Source organism: Emydura macquarii, unplaced genomic scaffold (assembly GCF_026122565.2).
Source record: "Emydura macquarii macquarii isolate MOO-44397 ecotype Brisbane River unplaced genomic scaffold, CSIRO-AGI_Emac_v2 contig_554, whole genome shotgun sequence".
Classification (NCBI taxonomy): Eukaryota; Metazoa; Chordata; order Testudines; family Chelidae; genus Emydura; species Emydura macquarii.
The window spans coordinates 3052511-3074390 of NW_027130691.1; the positions used below are offsets into that span (position 1 = coordinate 3052511).

The 21880-nt window shown below is 52.2% G+C and overlaps 1 protein-coding gene across 3 annotated transcripts in view; it reads right to left on the reverse strand.

Annotated features, from left to right (window-relative positions):
* FAM222A (family with sequence similarity 222 member A) overlaps positions 1 to 21880 on the reverse strand; it is a 100976-nt gene that overhangs the window by 77045 nt on the left and 2051 nt on the right. Inside the window, exon 2 of one of the 3 annotated variants that reach the window (XM_067539450.1) lies at positions 3622 to 3730. The exons of the other annotated variants lie outside the window; for them this stretch is intronic. The gene's annotated coding sequence lies outside the window, so the exon portion shown is untranslated. The remainder of the gene's footprint in view (positions 1 to 3621; positions 3731 to 21880) is intronic. 3 annotated transcript variants of the gene reach the window in all.

Below are 21880 nucleotides of genomic sequence, written 5' to 3' on the forward strand. Positions count from 1 at the left end.
AGCTGAGTCAGCAAATTGTGGGTCACGTTTAAAGGTCTGAGCCCAAAAGGCAGAGTGGCCCAACACCAGAGCTGGCAGGAAGCAGGACGGGACAAGTCACACCTGCCTTGATTGGAACTGGTGGCTCCAGGGAATTTGGATATTTTAAATGGAGAACTCAGCCACTGTCAGAGACTAGACCCTGGACTAGATGGACCCCTGATCTGATCCACTGTAGCCACACCGACCTTCTATTTAGAATAGAAATTGTGGCTCAGATACCACGGTGATGGGCACAGCATAAAACCCTGAGATAAAGGGGCTGTTTCATGCAGGCCCCTACACTTACAGAGTTTGTCCCCGCCACCCTCCCCGATCATCACATAAATGTAAGAATTTGTGCAATTTTCATTTCCACCACGAGCAGGAGGCCTCACGAGTCGCTTGCACGGTTGCGGTGTCGTGAGCAGGAACCCGAGGACCAGACACTAGCCAGCATAGATCTCACCAGCCACGCTGCGCGAGGAGGAGTCAGAGTTGGGCAAGGCTCCTAGGGCAGGGCCAGGGGGATGAGACCAGCTGCCGTGCAGTGGGGCAGCCAGCTGGCTGCAGGGAGGGTGGGGGGTCCCAGAGGACTGGGGGGAAGAAGGGGACCTGGACAAGAGGAGAGATTTCAGGAACATCAGGGAGGAAAAAGCAGCCCAGAGGTGTGGTGTGAGGTAGTGGGGGACGCAGCGCAGGCTGGGACTTCGGCCTCCACAGCCATTGCCCCAGAACCGGATCTGGAGCATGGAAAAGGGGCAGGCCAGGGCCCTTCCTGGCTCGCTTCTGCCTCCGCCGGCTCCCTGGTGCAACTCCGTAATGAGGCCCCCCGTGCGCACAGCGCAGCGCCCTCACCTCAGCAGCCACACGCCGGCGCCGCAGCTCCACGCTAGCTCACCGCACGGAACGGGCCGAGCCCAGGTCCCATCGGCCCTCAGTGGGACAGAACGGCACCTGGGCAACGTGCCGGCCCATGCTTAAATCCAGCACGCGGCGCTCAGCCACAGCTCTCCTTTTCCACTGATCACCAGGGGAAAGAGCAAATACGCCGAGGAGCGGCCGCGTAACCCCGCTGCAGGACAAGTCGTAGCAATACCAACTCCTTGCGTCGGCGGCCGGGCCTGGTGTGGACAGGGGCCAGGGTCGCTTTAATTGGCACGTGAAGAGGATAAACATAGGGCCAAGGTGACACCAGGAGCGGCCACGTGCTGCCGGGGACTAGATTAGACAGAGGGCTTAGCTCTTGCTGGCTCAGACAGACAAACTGCCGGGATGCTGTCTGCTTCGATTTACAGAGTCATCCTCCAGGGGGAGGGGCGGGGAGCAGCTCTGCCAGAGAGGGAAATAGGTGGAAAGCAGCTGAAAGAGGCGGACAGGGGTGTCGGTAATTGGAAGTGGCAAGTGCATACGCATCTCCGAGGAGAAGGTCATTAGGCGAGAGTGGGAATGAAATGTCAGACCCCAACCAAGGGAGCAGACACGTTAGCAAAGGTCAAGCGCCACGTGGGTGGCTTCGTTTTGGGGGCAAGAACAGAGCAGCCGAAGGAGAGGCGTGGGGCCGGCCCGCGCGGCGGTGACGGAGGATTCCGGCGGGGCGGTGTTTAAAACGTACGTATTTCCCCTCGTTTTTACACTGGCGAAGTCACGTCTGATCAGGGCGCGCGCGGGAGGAACGCCGCCTCCGGGGCGGCCTTTCAAAAAGCCTCACCGCCGTGGCTTTGAAAAGAAATCACGCTTGTCAGACGCAATTACGCGGCATTTCAATCCCAGGCGCCGCCCCTGCTCCGGCGGCCGCACGTTTGGAAGAGTTCGATAGGAAGAGGTTTCAAGGCAGCACCGCGGCCCTCGGGGCTTCGCTTCTCGGGGGGGCCGGGCCAGGCAGTCAAATCTCAACTGCCCGGTCCTACATCGCTGCTCCTGCTCCTCGCCCTGGGGAGGTGGGCTTCCCCCCTGCATCGGAACTGGGAGGGTGCCAGGCGGGAATGAAGGCTCAGGGCAGGGAGCCTGCAAACAGAGGCGCTTGGTGGAGCTGCCAGAAAGGGTCAGAGCACCGGGGATCCCATCCGCCAGCTCTCACTGGCCGCTCCGGTTCTAGTGCACGCAGCCCCTCGGGCAGGAGTCTTGAACGCCCCCGGCCCTGAGTGAGATGCCAACCAAGGTTCACACACCCACCCATTACACCCCTTTCCATGCTGGATGCAGGAACTCTACTTCCCAGCTGTGTCGCATGCATTTCAGCCTGCACTGCATGGCTCTTCCACACACGTACGGCCCCGGACGGACTGGCAGGACTTAGCGCTAAGTTTCATGTCAGTGGCGCAAATACCCTAGCCCCACCCCCCCATTCCCCCAGCAATAGCTCATCAGATGTGGCTCCAAGAGCGCCAGGGAGCTCAGCAGAGCTTGGCCAAGCTCTTGGACTGCCACGCGAGCAGGCAGGCGAACTGCGCAGCTCTGCTAATCCCCTGCATCTCTACAGAGGGGGCGAGAGTGGCCCAGCTTTGCTAACTCCACACTCCCTGCACCCGGCTCGCTGGCCGTCCAAGAGCCCCTCACTCTGAACATCCCGGGCGCTCCTGAGACGCTCGGCTGCCCAGACCAAGGGCGGCAGCAGCCAGAGGGCAGCTAGCCCAATCTACACTGTAAGCCAAGGCAGAGCTGCACCGGCTCATGTAATTACAGGCCCCAAGTGCCTGAACTGTGAAAGAATCTAAGGAAGGAATCCAGGGTAGATCACACCGCTGAAATTACTATAATCAAAGGCTTCCACAAAGACTTCAAATGCAGCCAATTATCGTGGAAAGCAAGGGAAAAAAGAAAACAAATTAACATGTTTGCATAGAGCCTTTACGGCAACACACACACACACACGCACACACAGCACAACCTACACACATCCTAGCCTGTTAACGCAGACCACAAATTGGCCCCCATGCTCCAGCCTCCACCACCATCCGTCCAGCACAGAGCCACGCCTCCCCCCACAACCCGGCGGCGACAGAGCAGAAGTCGTGCTGAGGTTACCCTCGCTGGGCGTGCCCTCACTTGCGCAGCTTTCCTAGCACCCTGCCCGCGTACGTCTGCCAGCAGCTGGCACCATCTTCATCAGAACCCGCCCGCGCCGGCCAAGCACCCGGCTCCGACCTACGCAGAGCAGACACACACCTCGCTGCCGACACTGGAGCTGGCATCCACGACGCCCCTTTGCTCTAGCCTTGATGGTTCCGCAGGGAAGTTTGCCATTGGTCTAAGGTTGGCTCCCGCCCGCCCTTCGCCCTCTGCGCACCACGCAGCCGGGTACAATGGAGCGCTCTGTGAATCAACAGCGCATGTTTCACCCCGCTGTGGGCCTTCAGGGTCGGCACGACTCCCCCACGTCCCTTTTCCCGCCCCATCTCCCCCGTGTCCCCTTTGCCCCCTGAGCAGTGAGCAAACACAAAAGCCCTCTCTCCCACATCAGCGCTCTCCTCTCCGTCCTGCCAGTGTGGCCTCTGGAAACCTCATCCTCTCGGGGAGACGTCTCTTTTCACAGCGCGAGGGGAGGCGGCCGAGGCCCGGCATGTAATCAAAGCCGCGTATTGAGGAAAGCGATACATTTACCAGTCGACAGATGGGGAAGCTATTCAAGGCGGTGATCTCCTAAAGCTGCAGCGGCGCCCATACCCACCAGCCTCGCCTAATTAGGTTACGCTTCGTCTGTGCTGCAAGTCTGCAAAAAAAATAAATAAAATAAAAAAAAAATCAACTCTCTCTTTTACTATTTAAGAAGAGTCCATCACCCTCAGTCTATCTGGTAGCAGAGAGCTTGGGAGATTTAAACCCTTCTCACCCGGAGAGGTGGAAATGAATGTGTTCTTTAATGAGCTAGTTCAGCAGAAAAGATCGATTTCTCAGATTACAGGAGGAATTCTTCTAATTTATGTGTACTTTTGTAACAGGGATTATACCACCATCCGGTCAGATTCCAGCTTCCTCCACCCTTCGCTCGCTCCCCTCTGATATCTCCTTCGAGAGGAAACGCACGCACACACAAAACAGCCTAAATTCTGAGCAAAGAGAAAATAATCTCCCTGCAAAAGGGAAATTAACAGGCTTTTCTTATTTAGCTGTAGATAATCTAACAATCACTGAATAGGAAAATAAGGCATCTATCAAGATTTATATATTTGTTTTACAAAGACCTACTTTCTCTTGCCTATTTTGTGAGGCCAGATGAGCCTGTGAATGCAGAGTAATTAAAAGGAACACAGAACAATACACGAGCCCTCTGAAGAATGTGGAGTTTCCCTTTTATGTTTATAGCAATTGTATGAAAATGTACAACACAGAATGGCAACAGCTGACAAACGAGATGAAACAGACATGATTTCAAGTTGGCTTATTCCTGAATCTGATTGGCATTAATTGTGAGCGTTTGCAAAGCAGAACACAAAGTCTGACATTAGCTTCAAGGGAACATTTCCTTCTAATAGTCTTAATGATTACAATGCGTGCTGATGATCATTGTGGCGCGTTAATAGTGGGGCGGCTGCGCTGCCTTCGCTCGCAGCGGATGAGCCGGCCTGTTGGCCCAGGGCCTGACCCACCAGTTTCCCTTCCAGCTGAGTGGCCCCTTGTGACCACGGACGGGCAGACCGAGATGGGGATGGTGCCCCTAAAGACAACTCCCAGGCCTCCCCCGTTTGTGGGGTTGAGGGGGACCCGGGATTTTCACTTCCTGCTCCGGTGGGGGCGCAGGGAAAGGAAGGGAGAGGGTCAGGCAAGCTTAGCCTCAGCCCAGACACCCCGGAGATGGGCACAGCACGAGACCCTAGACAGGCAGGTCAGGGAGCGAGGCGGCACCGCTCAGCAGTCTGGCCCGCCTGCCGCCATGGGGTTTTCCTGCTCTAAGTGGAGCCAGACGCTGGCCTTTCAGCCGCCGCGTCACAGCGGCCTGCTCTGGGCACAGCATAGGCACGACAGCAGCTGGTCTACGCTAGCGCCCCCTCCGGGGCAGCGACACTGGGGAAGCTTTTGGCCATGAGACCCTCGTTCAGGACACTGCTGCCCCACGCGCGTCCGTATGACGACAAATCACCAGCATCCCCGCCCAGCGCTCAGAGCTCTGTGAGCCGAGGGGCCCCCCCAACCCTTGGGCGTGCGGGGACTCCAGACACCACTTCTCGAGGACGGCGTGGCCTGGCTGCACTCCACAGAGACGGGACCGGTGGTGGTGGGTAGAGGATGCACTCTGCGCTGGCTGACAACAGACCCCACGGGCCTTGGCCACCTGTCCTTCGGCAGCCCTGCCAATGCGCTCAGCCCTGGGGGGACCTGGGCAAGGGGCAGAGGAGGGGAACAACCCCCATGGCTCAGTCAATCACTGCCCCCTCTGCCAGCGGGGTGACAATTAGTGTCCAGGGTGGGGGCTGGAGGGAGGAGAACAGCTCATTTATTCTGGCACAGACAAGTGGAAACATTCCAAGGGATTCACCCTCTTCTGCTCCTCCTGTTCCCCGGGAACACCAGCTGTAGGGGTCCCTGCGCCATCACCCCAGCCCGGACGTGGCATGAGACCGTTCCTTGGCACGCCCCAGGAGCTGCATTTCAGGAGTCCTTTTCAAGAGCCACCAGCTGCACAGCACTGACCCCGAACTGGGACAGGCCTGACTGGAATTGAAACTGGCCCCTCTGGATTGCACGCTTGGATTTAGACCTGTCTGCACTGAGCCACAAACTCACCGAGCGCCCTGCTAGCACGCCTGTGTGGATGGGTCTCTCTGATTTCGTTAAGCAAGAGGAGTGAAAAACAGCAAGAAGATAACCCACGGGAACAGACCCCCAGGCTTTACGGCCAGAAGGGACCATCATGATCATCTAGTCTGACCTTCTGCACATTGCAGGCCACAGAACCTCAATCACCCACTCCCGTAACAGGCCCCTAACCCCTGGCTGAGTTACTGACGTCCTCAGACCAAGATTTAAAGACTTCCAGTCACAGAGAATCCCCCATTAACGCTAGTTTGAACCTGCCGGCAACCTGTGCCCCACACTGCAGAAGGTGGCAAAAAATAAACAGGGTCTCTGCCAATCTGATCTGGCGGAAAATTCCTTCCCGACCCCAAATGCAGCGATCAGTTCGACCCCGAGCATGTGGGCGAGACCCACCAGCCAGACACCTGGGCAAGCATTCCCTGTGGTAACTCAGAGCCCTCCCCATCTAGCATCCCATCTCTGGCCGTTGGAGAGATTCGCCGCAGTGGAGTCAGTTATTAAAGCCGCAGATGAATTAACCGAAATCCAAGATTGCAGCACAGATGTTTTCCTAGGCACTTGTATTGTGGGCAACCTGTGAGCCCCCGTTTTCATGACTCAAGTGCGGCCGGTGGAGGGTGCGTTTGGGGCAGTCTAAGCTGAGATGGCAGCATGGAATACAGAAGAATTACTGGGGTGCGGGGGGGCTGAGGACCCAGAAATTACCTATCAGAAGGAAAAGGCTCAGACTGTAACTAAAGGAGAGAAGTGAGAGCTCGCTACATGCACTAAAAAAACCCTCAGCAGTCCTGGCTACTTCAGGTTTACACAGGAGGAAAATCAATTGCCATCGATCAGCAATATAAAGTGGGAACGCCGTGCTATCAGACGGCAGACATCTGGTTATCTCGCTGATACTGTGCAGGGGACGAGACTGTAGGTCACAGAGTAACCGTGTCTCACAGAAGCTGCAGAAAACCCGTATGCCTTTCCCTTAAAAGGAAAAAGCAGTTTAGATTAGTAACTGCCACCCGCCAACCAACCAAAACAAACAGCCTACGCTGGTCTGAATGACAGCAGACTCCCGTGATGGATGCCATGTCTACAACAGCCCAGGATGGAAGTGAACGGCCCTGGAGATCAGCAACCCATTTAACCCGCACCCAGATACCCAGCACTGCGCTGCTGCCGGAGGTGCTCCGGTTTCCCACGGTGCCCTGCCCCAGCTCCTCACAGCATCCCCGTCAGACACCCCGCGTCTTCCAGCCCCTGCTTTCCACCCCCAGCACCGAGGGATTTCACGCTCACCATGGCCCAGTCTGTAAGCTTTTCCCCAGGCAAAACCTCACTCGCTTCCGGTGGGGATTTTCCTGGGTGAGGCACGCCAGTGTGGGCGGTCAGGATCCAAGCATCACTCTGCCATCTCGGCAGCTGCCCCAAAGGAAAGGAAGCTCCCATGCCGCAGGGGCAAACCAACGGTCAGTCGCAGCAGGCAGGGAGCTGGGCCCAGGCGTGCTGGGAGTGGAAGCCGTGCCCTGGGAAGTGCTGATTACAGCCCGTTTAAGGAAGGTCACTGGGGCCTGGAACACGACTATTCAACTCAGCCGGGCGCCTGCAGGGCCTGGCCGGGAAAGGTCACGTCTCAGTTTCAAGCGGCGCTTGAAAGACAACAGAGCAAGAGCTATTTTCAAGCACGAGGGCTTCTTAATGGGGAGACAGCCTCTGGATGCTTGGGGGGGGGAGGAAGATGCCCTGATGCCCAGCGATCAGAGGGCACCAAAATCTATTTACATTGGCACCTCCTGCAGCTGCCATCAGGAGTCAGATGCTAGGTTAGTGACCAACAGTTAGAGAACTGCGCTGTGCCTAGAGAATCAGGGCGGGGAGCTGCCGGTGACACAATCTGGGCCTCATGCCTGGCTATGAAAAGCTGCTTTTCCAAGGCTGAGATTCCGCTATCCCAAGACAGCCCAGCGTTTTACTCCTGGTGCCACATCTGACCTCCCCCAGGACAGCGTGCTGGCGCTGGGGAAGCCTCCCTTCACGTGCAAAGAGGCTGCCTCAGGAAGCAAGTAAAGGATTGCGGAGCAGACAGAGCCCAGCTCTGCACGGGGTTCAGGTTCCCGGGTACCAGCAACACGCTGCTGCATTCATGGAAGCCTCGAGCTTCCCCTCTGCCAACAAAAGCAACCCCATGTGAATTCATCAGCCTGGGGAGAAGACAGACAGGAGCTGCGCCTTGGAAGAAGAGCAGACCCGTTAACGCCTCTAGCCTGAAAGATGCGATCCAGAATCTAACACTGCCAGGCAGTCAGAGATGAGGTCCCGAAGGCAGACCCTGACACAAGTGGGGCAGCGGGCTGTGCTTAGGAGTCCAAAAAACCCCACGGACCCCTACAACTCCTCAAAGCAGCGCCGACAGCAGGGAACAGAACCGGGGAACCCTCAGCCAATGACACTGGGAGATTTGCCACTTAATGGGACATAAATCCTTATCCTACCAGATCAGAAACATTCACTGCACACACATCCCTCGTTTTATTGGCCGCCATCTCATAAAACTTATTGCCCACATGACTAACGAGAATCGTTTTTTAATGTAACCTTAATAGCACTGCAACAAACACACACACGCATGGAGATGGATATGGAGTCTCAACAAGCCGCCTTCCACCAAACCGTTTTCACTGTAAGTCAGCCCGAACCATGCCCGGAGCTGCACTCAAAGCCAGACAACATCGCCATGAAGCCAGAGTCCATTCTCGACCCACTGCTACCTGAGGCTCTTCAGCCCAGAGTGGAGATCTGGTTTGCAAAGGCAGGCAGAAATAAGTAAAAAGAGACCTCACTCGATACTGATTTGAAGCCTTCGACTGCATTTCTTTCCAAGTGGATTTGCTGGGGTGGAAAAAGATCAAGGGGTTTTTTCTTTTTTTGCATATGGCAGCACAGATGTGAGCACAAGCCATAAAACGGTTTGCAATTAGACTCCCACTTTGCATGACTTGATTTGTCACGGAACTGAAATTCAGATTGCACTGTTCAGGCGTTGGCAAGGGAAGATGAGAGCGCAAAGGCGGATTCCATCCACACGCAGAGGGAGACCGAGCCCCAGCTACCAGTACGGCCCAAGGGGGAGGAGATCCCATTTTATGCCCAAAAGCCTGAGGCGTGGGTTTTCAAAAGAAAAAACCACGGTGATCCTCATTCAGAGTGAGAGGGAGACTCAGTCTGTAACCACACACAGGCCCAATGGTTGCCAGCTAGACCACCCAGCCAACATGTGGAAACAGCACACTGGGCCTTTGGTTCTATGGACCAGAACCTGGCCTGCTCCACTGGAACTAACGGAGGATTTCCATTAGCTACAGTCCTATTAGATCTTGTAATTCCCTGTACACACACACCCTTGCCCAGTCCAAACACTCTTACCTAGCAGAGCACAGTGACCACCACACACACAGACACGCTACTGAAGCCAACTGATTGCTGTGTTGTGCCATCCAATACCTAGAATGAGAGCAGTAGGACATCCAGAATCTGGGAGGTAATCAAGCCAAGATGTAAAACAATCAAACACAGAAAGGCAGTGTTTCTTAGTGGATAAAGCACTGGACTTGGTCTTGGAGATGTGGGTTCTATTTCCAGCGTGGCCACCGCCCTTGCCTCTCTGTGCCTCAGTTTCCCCATGTGTAAAACAGGGACAATGACGCTTCTCTCCTTTGTGAAGGACCTGCGAGGTCCATGAGTCTTCAAGATCTCTTCAGAGCATGCATCACAACACCAAGCGTATGCCATGGGGAGGGTTTGAAAGGTGGAGATTTTGGAGAGGATGCGACTCCACAGCCCAGAGGAAGACCAGTGAGAGATTCCTGAAAGGCACAGGGGTGGAACCGAGCCAGCCAAGATGGGAGGGACTGAATAGGCCTGAGCCATGGAGTCAGATGGGTGCAAGTCCGTGCAGGGATTGGACAGTGGATTGGAAAGAGAGCAGAGCTGTGGGACAACGGGTCCCCCCAATCTCTCTGTCCCTGCAACATCCTGGACACTCTGCAGTTTAGCGAGCAAGGAGGCCATGCTCCAAGGCATGGCAGCAGCGGCAACAGGAAGCCGTGAAGGCGCAGCCAAGGGAAGAAGCAGACACACCGTCAAGGTCTGGATGAGCTCCAGCAGTGTTCTGATGAGGTGGCAGGCAGAGCTCCTGACGAGGGACTTCGGGCAAAACAGGGAGTTCAGGAACAGGCCTGGCTACCTGCCTGGCAAAGCTGAGAAGACGGAGCACCTACCATCCCTTCACTCCTACCACGTCACGTGCAGGGGCCTGCAAATGTCACCCCGGGAGCCTAGGAAGCATCTACTCAGCATCAGCTGCAACAAATTCCAGCGAGGCTCAGCCCCCGTCGCGCTGGGAAAGCCACGTGGCTGTTCCCATAGACCTGCCTTGCCGGAGCGTCGGATGCCACGTCGAATCCTTGGCACAGTCACAGGGCATGTCATCCGCTGAGCGTCAGCTCAGCAGCCCATTGGGAGACACCAGCTGCTCTCCGGCGGCATCAAAGTGCAGTGGGGACAACGTTGCTCCGTTTACAGAAGCTAGTAGGAAAACGCAAAAGAAGGGCGAGGGTTATGGGCATGAGTCAGACACCCAGGCGCTCCCGCGACGGCTGTTTGACCCGCAGAGATGTTTCCTGACCCCTCTCCTCCAGTCCAGCTTGAAGCGACTCCAGTGTTGGACAGAAATTTACTGCTCAGCTGATTAGCGTAGCCAGTTTTTATTAGTAAGGCACAACACGAAGTTAGTTACTAAGGTGTGTTCCAGGGGGAGCTCCCCAGAACACACTACACACGTCTCCAGGACCAGTCAGCTCATGGGCTTCCCCACGCTGCCTGCTACCGTGTTGTGTTCTTCCTGCACCTGCCCTACCGGCTCCTTAGCCCGCTGCTCGGTCACAACGCCCCACTGCGTTATTTTAGTCATCTGGGTAACGAACACGTGCTCTGAGTGTCTCATCTCCCTTCCAGTCAGTCTCAGCCACGCTTCCCCTTATGGCCATCCAGACAAGGGGTAACTGAACAGCCCACTTTTTTCCTGACTTGCTTCCCAACTTATTTAGCCCAGTTTTCACAGTGCAGCTGGCCCAATCCACCAAGCCCGAGCTCCGTGGGTAGTTCTGTATATGGTAGTACGGTATATGGAACCTCTGATCCCGTTCTAGTAGCTCCCACATCTCCCTGGGTCACCTTTCCCACAAATGCTGGGCTATTATCACTTTCCACAGCCTGAGAACGGCCCAGCCTGAAGAACACCTGTTCTGTTAGCACCTTGGTTACCAAAGTGGCTGTACAATGCCGAGTCAGGACGGCTTCTCTCCATCTATTAAAGGCATCTGCAGTTACCAAGAGATGCACATTCCCTCGAGCAGTTGTAGGTAATTCTCCAGTACAGTCCACCTGTATTCTTTCCCAAGGGCCGATCAGAGCTTGCAACCCCAACACCAGTGGGTCTGGTGCAATGGGTCTTCTAGCAATAGCCAAGACTCAAGATCAAAGAAGAAAGCAAAAATTCTCTTATGACACGAATACGCCAGCTAGCCCCTAGTGCTGGACTTTCAGCGGTTAGTTATCCCCTGCCGGTGTTCGGCTGACATCCGAAAGCACGAGGCCGTTGAAAAATACCTCTTGAGTACACAATTCTAATAGGAAACAACGGCTTTTCCTGATGGCCTTCCCATGGCGCAGTGCCTCCAGCTACAAAGGGACACATGCAGCCAGCCAACAAGCAGGGCAGAGTCATTTCATACAGCTCACGTGTCCCGTGGGGAAAAAAGAGCACGGAGATCAGCCCTGGGACGGGAACTGGAAGTCCTGTGTTAGCCCGAGTCACCCGCGGCTCCATCCCAGACTGCCAACAGCTATACTTAACCATTAGGCTTTTTATTGTTTTTGTTAACAAATGTATCATTTGGCTTTGGAAATTCCTAGATCACTAATAATTGTTCCCTGGTGAGAAGAAATAAAAGACTTGATACCCCCTTGTTTTTTAAAGTCTGTAAAGAAAAGTCATAAAAATAGCTTGTTATCTCACCTATTCAAGCTCCGACTGTATGTTACTGCTAATTGGGTATAACATCCTTGTCTTGTTCTGCTCTCTGAAGCTAAATCAAGAAAGCACCACTGCTGCGAACTAATTATATCTCTGGACTGCAGACTCCAGCTTGTCTTTCCCTTTATTGAGTTAAAAAATGGTCACCAACCTTAATCTTTCATATCCCCAAGCATTAGGGCTGCTGAAAAACTACTGCTTCCATCTGTGTTCCTGGCACACTCTGAGAAAACAGCACATGGCTGGGAGGGGCGGCAGGTCTCCGGCCATGGCTTTGCCCCCAGAGGAAGTGGGGGCAGACTGGCCCAGGTGGCCAGCAATGGGAACAGGAGCCTTTTGCCAGTTTGCATTCGGCCAGTAGCACCCAGGGGACAGAAGGAGTGAAATCTACAGCATAAGGCTCAGGCACTTTGGTAAGGGAAAGCTTGCATCATCACTGCACATTGTACCTGCCCCGTAGGCAGCTACCAGACTTCAACCCCCACACCTGCAACCAAGGCCCAGGGAGGGAGGGAGGGAGGCAGGGAGAGCCCTGGCAATGCCGAACGGCAGGACTGCGCTGGGGTTACAGACGTTACAAAGCAGCTGGGAGTCCAGAAGAACACAGGCACTGCATGCTGCCAGCCATGACGCCAGAGCGCCTGCTCTTTCCTTGCCTAGCGTTTAGTCCAGCCTTGCATCTCTCTCTTCCCGGCCCAGAGCAGTGCCCCTTTGCTGGATGGCATCTGCCTGGAAAAGGCTGCACCAAGTGTTACGCTGCTACTGCTCCAGCTCCCGTTCTCCGAACACTACGCAGGACGAAAGGCTGTTCAAGAGGGGGTCTGAACTGGGGGAGCGATCCCCGCCAGGACGTCCCAGCCGAACTGGCAGCGCCATGCCACGGTGGGTCAGAGCCAATCGACCTTGGCTATGCTTTTATCCAGAAAAACCTGCCTGAATCGGTCCCACTTTTCCAGAGCGCCCAGGAAGGCGCGCGGTCCTCCCGCTGCCAGAGCGGTCTGCTTTGACAGAGCGCCAACTGCAAAGCAGCTCTCATGCAAAATCCACGAGACCCTGCTCACCGCTGGGCTCCCTTTAGGACACAGCCGTCCAAGGGCCTTGTCGAAAGCCAGAAGGACTGGGAAACTTTACACGCCACCATACAGGGGGCACTCAAGGACCTGGGATCACTATGGAAAGTCCCATATTCACCCCAATACCGAAGCTATGGTGAAGAACAGGGCAGACAGAAAACACTCTTGATCACAGAGTTCTGCTGGGTATCTGTCACTTTTTCAAAAAGCATTTTCATTTATTAACTTCTTCCCAGCAGTTGCTTTTATACCCACCTCATTAGACTACATTAATATATAGCCGTGTCTTTACAGGGCTGGGGCTAGACACTCTCTGGATTGCTATAGATCTACATAAAGTGAGAAGTTAGGGTGTTTTTCCAGTATACTTGTCCTGTTTATTCATTCCATCCTCAGTGATTTATTCTCATAGAAACTCATTTCTGACTGTCTAGATTTTACGGGCTATTCTGGTCTGTTTAATTCCCACTGACATTAATGGGTATTACACAAGAAAAGATAAGCTCTCCAAGATGGTGAAACTACAACCTAGATATTAATGGAGTATTTCTATTACACACACAGATTCAGTACGAGTTACGTTCTACTTCTAAAGCCTGAACAGGGCTGCAGGACCCTGGAGGCAGTGAATCATCAAGAACAAAAGACAGAAAATGTCACCGATGAAGAATATACATGAACAGATTCAAACCATATTAATTTAAAGGATTCTTAACAATTCTGGGTTATTAAAAAATAAATCTCTTCTCTACTTTCCTCCCCCCCCTCCTGTTGTTACAAGTGACCGCAAAAATCACAGAGACGGCAGAAAAGACTGCCTCTGAGTTTACTATGGGCATCTGGCAGAGGCTTGTGTAGAGTCAAATCCGCCGCTGCCCCTCTATGATCAGTTTCCCTTCTCTGTGAGTTTTCCCAACAGCAGCATGGGGTGGCTGAGGGTGGGATGGCAAGAGAAACATTTTTTTTGGTAAAGCTAGGAAAATACAGTGGTGAAAACACCGTTGTCAGGGCACCTCACAGGAAGGCGCTGGACCCGAAGTTATTGGCAACTCATTTTTGGAACTGACTCCATAACACATTCACTGTGGCCCTACAAGCCAGAGGGGCTTTTTAACATGCCCTTTTAAAACTATTTCGCTCACCTTGGACAGAGGAACAGGCAGCTCTGTCTCAATTTGTTTATATTTGCTTTCCAAGTCTCACGGGCCAATGCAACGCTGCACTTTTGAACCACAAGAAAATGCTTCAGATCTAAAAGTCAGCCAGGGTTTTCTTGAAAAGGAAACCAGTCCTGTCCCTGCTCAGGCTCCGTAAACCTCTCGAGGAAAAAAAAAACCCCTATGAAACCTTGGTGCTCCAAATAGCCAAGAGCATCCCTTTAAAAATTGATATTTCCCTGACTACTACTAATTAACCTGCTTCACTTAAAGCCTCTTTCGATTTGTCAGCTTTAACTGCCAACTCAACCCAGTAAATCCAACCAAGCACGTACATATAGGCGGTGTGCATGGGTGGTGGTGGGGGGAACTCGGAGCGACAGATTAGTTCAGCAAATATCACCCAACAAAGTGGCCCTGGCTAGGGCTTTATACACATGGACTAGCATGATGCAGACGGATTGTCTTGTAATTCAGTAGCACTAACAGGAATATCTACACCATGCAACTAGCAACAGTGCAGGCTAAAAATGACGGCCAAACCCCAAGCAGGAACTTGCCCTACAGAAGCTGTGACATACAGCAGCCAGCAGCATTAACAACATTAAAAACCACCCAGCAGTATTCACATCTTTCCTCCCCACCGCTCCCATGTTGTGGAACTGCAGCTGAATTAGAAAGCAATATGAATATTTATCTCTGACAGCTAAATCTCTCCGCTGCAGAGTATTAAGGCTTTATTAGTGTTTGGTTACCACTGATGTTAAGCCAGCTTTAGTTCTAGCCTGAAGCATGACAAAAACTGACCTACAACAGGCAGATGGTAAAAGCTTTGAAAAGTCCTCGGTTCCAGGAGTGGGGGAAGGAGGGCAGCGAACCTGCAGAGACAGAGACACACACGCATCCCATCAACCCGTGGGCCAAGAGCTCCATTTAGACCCATCAATAATCAGTTCAAATCCCCCTTTTTGCTGCTTAGCCGCTCTTTGCCAAGCCATTTCACCATGGCAGCTTCCAGCTGAATTCACCCACAAATCACTTCTCAGGAGCTGTTTTGTTACGAGGGGTTTGGGGGTGTGCGGCTTGCTGCCATTTTGGGTTACAAATGCTGATATACTCTCTCTCCAGCAAGAGGAATCCCAGGGGCTATAAAAATTCCCAGCAGGCTCTTGTCAGTTTCGGGTCATTAACTTTCTTTCATTGGGAGTTTGTTTACAGTGAGTCATAAATAGATGTGCTTGTGCTGCTCACAAGCAAAAAAAAAACAACACACACAAAAAAACCACAACCACCCAGATCCTGAAAAAGGCTTTCGAGATGCCACATGGAAAGGGGGGCTGGGCTGGAAAGAGATCCACATGAATAATTTCCTGCTCTTGTCTTTCATGGCAATTTAGAACCATCTGAGGGAGAGAGAAGCTGCAGAATGCTCCCCTCGCTTGTCCTACAGGATGTCTGCGGGCTCCTTACCCCCCTGAACTCAATCGAGCTTCGCTTCGCGCTGAAGGAACTAGGTGCATCACGGTTTCCACTTATTTTTGTTTTCACCTCCCTACGTGTCAAGACAGAGTTGGCAGAAGCAGGCTAGGCACTGGGTCCCGGGTCTCTGTGCCAGCCACATTCCTCAAATGCCAAAGTCAGGAATTACCCTCAGCCAAGTTCACTCCCCCAGCAGAACCAGTGGCATGACAACAGTCTCTGCGCGCCATCCTTCAGGACCCTACCGCATCCCTGCAGGCCACAGGGACAGCTTGTCAATTACAGGGGCAGCGGGGGATTGTTCTCAGAAACATGGTCAAGTCAGGGCAAACACTCCCACCTTTATTTAGATGCTGGGGGGGGGAGGGGAGGGCTCAGTTGATGCTGTTCATGGAATCGCGGCTTCACTCCCCTCACCCCACACAAACGGTCCAAAGGGCACCAGGCATGTGACGACAGCCAGGATCGCGTGGGGTTTCTAAGAATGCAACAAGGGCCTCGCTGCAAACAGTATCGGCAGGAGGTGCCTTTGCCAAGGGCAGCGCACATCTGCTTTCCCCCAACCTCTGGCTTTCAGAATTACTGCGCTTCTCTCCAAGCCCTCAGACCGTCTGAAACCTGGCTAGGCAGACAGATCGCCTTCCTGGATGCCATGCGCAGACGTAGGTGTGGGGACCGCCATTCGCCCATGTTCTGAGTAGGGGTTGTGTCCAGACCCTTCCCCAAATTAAGATTGCATTCGGAGCTGGCCCAGAACCCTGGGGCCCCAAAGGATCTTTATAACCCGACTGCACTCTCCCAGTCTGTAATATGAAGGACTGTCTGGAGTTCAATGCCAACTGGCCAGGGAGCATGCTGGGACCTATAGCCTCTGTCGGCCTTATGTCCATATTAAAGGAGAAGGTGGCCACAGCTGCATTGCAGAACGCTGATGCATACATGGCCTCTCGAATTTATCTTTGCATTAAAAAAACCTAACCCAAAACGAAGGTTGCAGCCTCTGAGGTTGTAAAGAAAGCCCCACAAATGTGATCTAACTGTAAACAGGTGCCGCTACCTCTGCCCGAATGTACTGATAGCTGAAACAACAACTGAGAGCTGTAAACAGTCCCCATGACCTCCAGGGATGTTGATTCTGAATCCTAATGACGAGAAATTAAATGGCTACATTGTTAACTATTTCACAGCCACTTGTTTTAGAGAGGCACTTACAAAATGTCTTCATTCCACAATCCCAAACCACCACCCTGGTACCAAAAGCCCCTAGTGTCTCCAACTCAGCTCCCAAAACCTCCCGCTTCCCGTTGGCAATCCCTACAGTCCAGTTACGCATTATCGCCACAAAGGCTCGCAGCCATGGGAGAGCGAAGAGGAAGATACACGGACATTATGCAGGGCAGCGGCTACTCCATGAGTCTGAGCTCTGAGAAAGCATCTGGCTAACCCAGCGGTGGTTGGAGCCAACCAGGCTGCGTGCGCGTCCGTTAGCAATCTGAGTTTGCCTCCTGTCGATGTGTTTGCTGCGTTCAGTGTTTTCGCTCCAGCTCGCCAAGGGGGAAACCTACAAACTAAAACCCAAGTTCTGACCTCTCATGGAGGGTCTTCACTCAGTTCTCGCTCCGCTACCTTTGCCCACCGAACAGCTCAGCTGGCTAGCCAAGTACGCTAGCTCTCCCACCAGCAGAGCGATAGCCCTGGCAGCGCCAGCAATGGGGGGACATTTAGAAAAGGGGTGCAGCATGGGCAGCGCAGGGCGAGCAGAGATCTTTCAGAACGGCACTGCGACAGGCCTGCTACCTAGGGATATTTATGAAGAGAGGCTCGTGGAGCGGAGGTTTCCTAACACACAGAGCTTCAATTTGTGAACAACGTTGTTTGAAGGGAAAATCCCTCCCACCAGGGGAAAAAAGATCTTGGAAAGTGACTAGCGTCAGACAGGGGGTTCAAGGCCTCGGTAGGCCAGTCGGCTGTCAGGGGGCCATACAGTACAACCCTGAGCGGGACACAACCCTCCCCAGTTTCACTATAGGCAGAGGTTCACTATAAATGAGGTCACAATTTGCACAAGGGCCGTGACTTTTAGGCTTCTTCTCTTTCTCTGAGGGCCAGGGCCTTGCCTGTCCTAAATTCCCAGGGAGCTGTTTCCAATGGATATGGAAAATAATCTTTTAAACTATATACCCACGCAACCTGTAGTCAAAGCAACGCAAATAGCCTCTTCTCCCTATGTAAATTAAAACACCCATTAGGCAGATTTCAAAAGATGTCAGTAGGCTTATAATTATACAAGACATCCTTCTGAGATAAAAGCGATTACCGGGGATGCAAATCACTTAGCAACCAATCAGTGCCCCCAGAGTGCAAACCACTGACCAGCCAGCCATTTTCGCCTCGTCCTTTTCTTCCCTGCATCGAGCAAATACAAACACAGATAAAAAGAGGCACAATAGCTCTTGACACGCAAATAGGTTAACATAATAAAGCCAGCTTTAGCCGGCTCACTCGAGGGAGAAAAGCAATTCTGAGGCAAGCAGGAGGTAATAAAACAGGGCTTTTGTGTTCCTGGCTGGCGTTCTCACCCTGTGCCAGCTTTGCTGCATTAGCTGATAGGAATCACTGGGTGATTGAATTACCTTTCATGAATATTAGGTTTTTGAGGAATGTGCAGGCAGAAGAGAAAGGAGAAATGTCTTATTTTCGCATGCATGCGCACTGTAGAGGCGCAGGCAGTCTCCATCGTCACAGGCAGTAGGACGGGCTCCCGGTTTGGGAACATGGGTCTCCGCTCAGAAAGACTCGTTCCTACGGGTGCCACCCCAGGTCCTCATGCCCGCAATCAGGCAGCCGGGTAGCACAACCAAAAAGGCCAACCCAATTCCCCCCAACCCAGCTGCAAATCAACCCTGTCAATGACACATCTGTGCGAGCACGAGAGAAGTGCATGTTACTGCACATGATGTATTCGACTTTATGTAAAGACCGGGACCTAGTAAACAACTCTCCCCCCACCTGGCAACTCTTTTAGAAACCCCATTCTGACTAAGATCAGGGAGGGGAAAACCCACTGGCTTTAACGGAAACAAACCCCAATATCTGACATCATTACCCGGGAACCAGAACATGCAGGGACGTGGACTTCCCCTATGATGGAGCAACTCAGACTAGGCTTTATAAAAATAGACACACAACCCTCCCCCCCACACACCCCGTCACAGCTCAGCTCCGTCACACCCGCAGGGTGCATTGTAAGAGCTAGGTATTATTATTAACTATCTTGGAGATTTGGCCACTGAGTGGAGTTACTGGATTTTAGAAAAGACCAGCGTCTTACTTACAGTGGCATGATACACAGCTACCTCTGCATTTGAGGCCCTCCAGAGCGTCAGCCTCGCATTCAGTGATTTGTAAGCCAGCTAGTGCAGGTATGTTCTCAAACCCTTCCTAGAGACCTGTTCAAGCAGGCGGGGAAAGAGAATGAGTTGGGGGAGCACCTGCTGGTCCCCACTGCACATTTATCCGGATCGCCAGCTCACCCAAGTTTGCTGTGATTCTGGCCAGGAGTGCGTGATTCTAGCAGAGTGTGCAAGGGTGAGGCAGCTCTAACAAATGAGTTTGGCCAACAGCTCACTGCATTGAGACAAGCCATCTGTAAAAGTCCAACCACTCCTGCAACAGAAAGGCCCAGAGCACCAGGCCGGCGAAGACGGCAGCATGCATTGGCCCTGCTTGAACAGAAGAGCACAGGGCAACTGCAGAGAAGGTCACAGCACGCTCATTGGCCACTGGTTCCAGGCAATCTCAGGTCATCACAGATCAGGCACCATTCCTCCCTGCACACTGTTTGGTGGTTTGGGAGAGAAGCACCTGGGGTCTCAGGCAGTGCCCACGGGACATCATCTCTCACAGAGATGTCAAGGCCGGAGCAGGCCATGGGGAGTAAACATCCCTTGGTCTCTAAAGGACACCCCCTCTGGGTCAGGGCTGAGGTTGACTGGCTATGCAGGGAGAAGCTGGCGCTGCTGCTGACCACGCTGCATCTGCACTGTAGATCAGTGGGGAACTGCAGACGCCAGCACCTTTCACAAGGGCTAGGTTTCCTCAAGGATACCCATGACTCTCCTTTGTCGGTAATTAGAAGTTCCTAATTCACGAGGCATAGGACTGTTTGATGCGAAGATCTGCTGTTCAGGAGCACCCTCAAACACCTGGGGTAGCTTACTCCTACACCCAGTCTCAGAACTGACAGCAAATTGTGATATTTACCCACCTATATAAAGCCAGGAAGAGAGCATCCAAATCAGAGAGATTCCCTCTGAAAGCTCTAAAGAATCACAGCATCTCTGAAGGACATCACAGAAAGCGGAGTACACAGAGGAGCTACAAATTGGGTTCCACAGCTTCCTAATAGGGACCTTTTGTTCTTGGCAGGTAGATCAGCGAGAAAGAGGTCAGTGCCTAGCTAAGAAAGTGAGCCATTAAAAACATGCTCTACTCAAATTCAGCTATTAGTTTCTATTCCGAGAAACTGACCAATCACATCATTCCATTGGTTTCTTTACTCTGGCCTTGGGATAAATATTCAGAGACTTAGATGTTTAAATTTTTAATGATCAGTCTTATTTCAACTGAACATATCTCGCAGCTTGAACTGAGAAAAGAACTTGCACTGGTATTTACTGACCTGTTAAACTGGCAAGGAAGCGGTATGCAAGGACAGGAAGGAATGCCAAGTTCCTAAAGACCGGGATTGGCTTTCTCCCCTTTTAACCAGTAGGAACTCAGAAAGACAAAAGAAAGGATTGAATGGGTTTTCTAATCTTTTCCTGCTAATTGGATCAAAGCACCCTTACCTAATTCAGACACACACACACACACCCCCAAGCACCTAGGAATCTTCCAAAAAAGGGGAGGGAGTCAGCAAATGATTTCCTAGAGATTCAAACATTCCCTAGTACTTAAATGCTATTGTATATGTTTACAGCTTCTTTAATTGAGATGCTAAGTGGAACCCACATGCTAGAAAGCTGTTTATCAAACTGAAATGCCCCAGCCAATCTTTCCCCTTAATGAGTACATATGACAAGCCCTCCTGTGCATAAATGGGTTCCACTTTTGCTGCATTGCCTGTTTTCCTCCAGTAAGTAATTGGCCATGTCTGTTAGGAACATTACAAAGTTCTTCCTCATCTCTCCCTCGCAGTCACACCTTTTCCGTGAACGCTATTGGCAGGTTTTATTGTCTTCTAATCAGCAATATACTTTTAATAAGTTCACTTAAAAATATCCGATTTATATTATGACGTGACGCTGAACGCAAAGGCACATCCCTCTATTAAACCGATCATTTGCGATTTGGTTATGCATTTATCACTTATGCATGACATTTACTAAGGAATGCACCTGCATACATAGGGCTCCTTGAAGTAGCATGTGGTCAGATTGGGAACCTGAGAAGTGCCTCAGACATGTGGCTTGCAAATACATTTTCTAACATATGCATTTCACTGGGTTTCACTCAAAACATGACAAAAATCATTTGGTCAGAATCAAAGCAAGCACACAAACATCCTCCCTCCCACCCCTTCATTAATAAATTAAAACAAGCCCTCAAAAAGTCTACACCGGAGAGGAGGAAATCCACAAACAGTTAATCGTTCCTCTAAACTCAACATTAGCCCCACTGCAGTAAATGGGGACGCTTGCTACGGAGCCGAAAAAGAAAAGAACCGGACCTTCAAATTTGAAACATTCACGGCTACCACCTTGGGCAACAGAACATTATAGCCATGTGCACTCCGCCCTTCGGAACAGGCCATCGTGGCAACCAAGCAACAAGACGTCACTTGCACGCAGGCTGTGTCAGAGAAGTCACACAAAGGGAATGAGACATGCACAGGGCTCTATGAGACCAAATACCCTCAGGCATTAAGCATCAAGCGCCAGTCATGCCCTGAGTGTTTGATCCGGGCAGATCACCTGCCCAACAGGATGCACAGATTTGGCACAGTGCAAACACAAGATCCCATTTGAAAATGGCACTCCCGTTTCCTCGTGGAACTAAATGTACAGTGATGAAGCCAGTCCTGTGTATTTTGCTTTGGACAATCTAAACATTCCCCAGTAAGCGGCTTCAGCTACCAGCCCCGTTCAGCATTTAAAACATGGCATATTTAGCATTTAAATGGCCTTTACTCGGCAGCTCTCCTCAAAGCCAGATTTAGATGCTCTTACAGGTTCTTTGTCCCAAACACTAGGAAGCCCTCTAACTTTCTGGTCTCTGCTCAGTCAGATAGGAAAGGTATTCAGATCATCCTT